Here is a 4,421-nt window from a genome sequence, read left to right as displayed (position 1 = left end):
TATCTCCCGAGGGGTCCCAGACTGCAAGAGGGCACAGGCTGTGCTGAAGGACCCCCTTCCCCCCGCAGAGTGCACAAATTTTTGTGCACCGGGCCTCTAGTTTACATATAAAATCATATTGTTATGTCTAGGATTTGCCCCATACTAATCTAGTAGAGTTTGAATGGGTGGGGAGGGGACCAATAGGTAAAGATGAATGAGTTTGGTCATGAACTAGTAAATGTGGAAATTGGGTGATGGGTATGTGGGGGGTTATTATACTATTCTTTTTGCTTTTGTATATGTTTGAAATGTCTCATAGTAACACAGAGCAGGAAATAATTTAACCCAGAGAATAGATTGTGGTAATTTCAGGCCCAGAGGGAAGAATGCTTTTCTGGATCTCTCAAATCATACACAAGTGACCAAATGGTCGGCCTTTGCTGGCATCCCTGCTTAGAAAAGTTGTCCTTGACAATCTATTTCATTCTGCAGTTCAGTATTATTCTCCTGATTCTTTAAAAATTGGTATTTGTGACCACCTGCACAACTCTGGGCAAACCCCACAGGTACTGCACTGTTAATCAAGAGTGCTAAAGTCTTGCAGTCATTGATCCTTCTGGACTCTGTTCAGTGCTATTGATTCCTGCCTGCTGCTCTGTGATCTTCCTAAATGCCCTTTGGCCTGTGTTTCCTGTCTTTCGAGGAGCTCTCAATTTCCCAGTTGCAGGGAATGAATGCAGCACAATGCCTAATAAAATGTACTTAACAACGATAGGTTCAAGGTTGGCTCCTGCTGCAGAAGAGTTGTCTTATCTGCTTTCAGCATCACTTTACCTGTGGTACTTATCCAGACTTGTTAAAGATTTTCAGAGCAATTGGTTTTTAAGGTGTCCCCGTTAACCCTGCCTCTAACTTCATAGGTGACCTTTCTCCAGGCTGGATTATTTATGTGTTTCTTGCAGTCTCACTAGGGAAGTGTTTTTGCCTCCAAATAAAGACTACTGTCTCCTATTATGACCTCAAAATACCCTGAAAGCTTCAGTTTCATTAACTTGCTTATAGTACTTATCTCAGGAGGGTGTTTTGAAGAGTAAAAGAGGTATTATGTATATTCTTTACACATAGTGACTTCTCATAACATAGTAGTTATTCATATATTATTTAAAAATTTAATCACAATATATAGTAGTACTTATTTTTTAAAATAGATTTTTTAAATTGATTTCATAGAGGGAAGGTGATAATCATTGATTGGATGCCTCCTGCATGCCCCACACTGGGGATCGAAACTGCAACCTGGACATGTGCCCTGACCAGAATTGAACAGTGACCTCCTGGTTCATAGGTCAACGTTTAACCATTGAGCAACACTGGCCTGGCAGTAATATTTATTTTTAATTCAAAAACAATTTTCTCCAAAAGCTGGTACTAAACATTGAGGGTCATTACTCATTCTTTCAATTCTCAAATATATGCACCAAGTTGGACCCTGATGAGAATGATTTACGACTCTCCCAACACGTAGTCCACATCCTCCCTCCATTCATGGATGGTGTCAGAGGCCAACAAAAAGTCTGTGGGAGACATGCACATCTCTTCTGGTTTTCAGAGCTAGAGCTAGAGAGAGTTCCTCCTGACTGACTATAGGAAGTTCTTCAAATCAAGAGGGTGTCTCAGTTTCTAATTGGCTCTGCTAAACTGCAGGTGTAGCTGCTAACTCCAGGGTCACCACACCTAGGATATACCTCCTTCAAGGCCTTCAGCTGCTCGATTATTCTGTCCTTCATGGCCATGGCAAGGAGGACTGCACTGTTTCCAGCTTCTTGAGACACAAATGTCACCAGGTTTTTGCAAAAACTTGGGAGACTCGTCCTGCCTGAGAAGAACTTTAGTAATGAGAATGGGCTTGCTGATGTCACTGGCCACATTGCTGGGTTCCAGGGAGACCAGGGTACCCATCTTCTGGTTCAACATCACCAGGATATGACTGCTGAAGGCTGAGCAGAACATCTGGGTGGGGACCCCAGACATCACCTCTGTGTTGATATCACCAAGGGTTTGCCTTCCATGGCTGAGTCTCTTCAATGGCACCTGGAACTTTCTGAATTCATTGATTATACATATACTAGTACACTGACAGGCCAGCAAGAAAGGGTGATGTCAAACTACGTTTGTCTCTAGAGGCAGGTGAGGGGCCTCACTCCCTGCTGAAAGCAGCACCTCAAACATGCTCACAGGGTTGCTGAAGCACTGGGTGTCCCATCCCCATCAGACAGCCTTTAGTGATGCCACCACCTCTGGTATGGAAGCAAGCTCTGCTGGTGAGCAAACCTGGACCAGAGCAGGAGCTTGCACCCTAATGCTGCTCTGGTCTGCCCACTGAGGTTTTATTTTCTGCATTTGGGGAAACAACCAATCCCACAGAGAAGCAGCACCACCTCCAGGTCAGACAGAGACCCAGAAGGTTGTGGGGCAGTGGGTGGCTAAGACAGACTGCAAGGATATTCACCCAGCACCATCCCAGTCGCGCTCACTCCTTATAGTCATAATTATTATAGTGAAGGCATCTAGAGCTTATAGCAGTTCATACACGCATCTATTATAACAGTTAATACTTTGTTGCCGGAGCTGACCAGCAGACCCTGAGCAATGGATGAATGATTACTCTGACACGGGATTGCTGTGAAACAGAGAGCTAAGGGGCTGCCTGGCAAAAGGAACCAGACAGCCCTGTTCACGTGCCTCTTCAGGCTTTTATTGTAACAGCAGTTTGAGATAAAGTTTATCTTTTAGATACAATTAGTAGAGTAAGTAATCTTGGGAGGACAAATGTATCTTCAGTGTCCTTTAAGCAAGGACACCTAAAGATTAAGCATAAAGATTATGGTAAACACCCAAGGGTCCTCACATGCACAGACTTGTTTGGAAAGATCAAGGAATTAGGGGCAGCCGCCTTGGCCAACTCCCCTATGTCGAAATTCCGAGAAACAGGGGCAGGCTGCCTTCAGCCAACTTCTCTTTTTGGAATTTCCTTCTTACAAATTTTCCAACCAAGTTTCCCAAGCTTCCCTATACTTTATACTGTAACTCTTTCTTTCTTTCTTTCTTTCTTTCTTTCTTTCTTTCTTTCTTTCTTTCTTTCTTTCTCTCTCTCTCTCTCTCTCTCTCTCTCTCTTTCTCTCTCTCTCTCTCTCTTATTTAGATCTTTATTTTTCTCTTTATTGATTAAGGTATTACATATGTGTCCTTATCTCCTAATTGTCCCCCCATCCCCCTGCTAGTGCCCTCACACCCTTAATGTCTGTGTCCATTGGTTAGGCTTATATGCATGCATACAAGTCCTTTGGTTGATCTCTCCCCTTTCCCCCCACCCTACCCTATCTTCCCTCTGAGGTTTGATGGTCTGATCAATGCTTCTCTGTCTCTGGATATATTTTTGTTCATTATATTACACAAATGAGTGAGATCATGTGATATTTATCTTTCTCTGACTGACTTATTTCACTTAGCATAATGCTCTTCAGGTCCATCCATGCTGTTGCAAATTACAGGAGTTCCTGCCTTTTTATAGCAGTATTCCATTGTGTAGATGTACCACAATATTCTAATACACTCATCTGCTGATGGGCACTTAGGCTGTTTCCAAATCTTAGCTATTGTAAATTGTGCTGCTATTAACATAGGGGTGCATATACCCTTTCTGATTGATGTTTCTGTTTTCTTGAGATATATTCCTAGAAGTGGGATTACTAGCTCAAATGGGAACTCCATTTTTAGTTTTTTTGAGGAAACTCCATACTGTTCTCCACAGTGGCTACACCAGTCTGCATTCCACCAGCAGTGCACAAGGGTTCCTTTTTCTTCGCATCTTCGCCAGCACTTGTCACAAGTTGATTTGTTGATGACAACCATTCTGACAGTTGTGAGATGGTAACCCATTGTTGTTTTCATTTGCATCTCTCAGATTATTAGTGACTTTGAGCATCCTATCTAATAAGAGACAAACATGGTAATTGACCGTACCTTCACTAAGCCTCCCATTGGCTAATCAGCGTGATATGCAAATTAACTGCCAAAAAAGATGGCGGCTAATTTGCATACTGCAGGCAGGGCGGATCAGTGCCATCCTGCCTGCCCCGCTGCCATCTGGGCCTGCTATTTGCCACCCGGGGAGGTGGGGCGGGACAGTGCCATCCTGCCTGCCCTGCCGCCATCCGGGCCTGCTATCTGCGACCCGGGGTGGCGGGCGTCCTGTGTGCGATATGACCTGGGGTGGCCGGGCGGGGCAGCAGCAATTGGCCGGCCTGTCCGAGTGTCTCGGGTGTGACCCGACCCAGAGCAGCAGGGCGGGACAGTGTGGCTCCTGTATCACCCCAGCTTCCTCATCACAACTCCCTTGGGGGCCTAAGCCTTTAGTTGGACATCCCCTGAGGGCTCCC

At 44.7% G+C, this 4,421-nt stretch overlaps 1 pseudogene; it reads right to left on the bottom strand.

Annotated features, from left to right (window-relative positions):
• Positions 1 to 1,655: 1,655 nt before the first annotated feature.
• On the bottom strand, positions 1,656 to 2,051 carry LOC102253654 (annotated as a pseudogene).
• Positions 2,052 to 4,421: the final 2,370 nt, after the last annotated feature.

The sequence above is a fragment of the Myotis brandtii genome, unplaced genomic scaffold (assembly GCF_000412655.1).
Source record: "Myotis brandtii unplaced genomic scaffold, ASM41265v1 scaffold703, whole genome shotgun sequence".
Classification (NCBI taxonomy): domain Eukaryota; kingdom Metazoa; phylum Chordata; class Mammalia; order Chiroptera; family Vespertilionidae; genus Myotis; species Myotis brandtii.
This window is presented reverse-complemented; position numbering and strand designations above follow the sequence as displayed.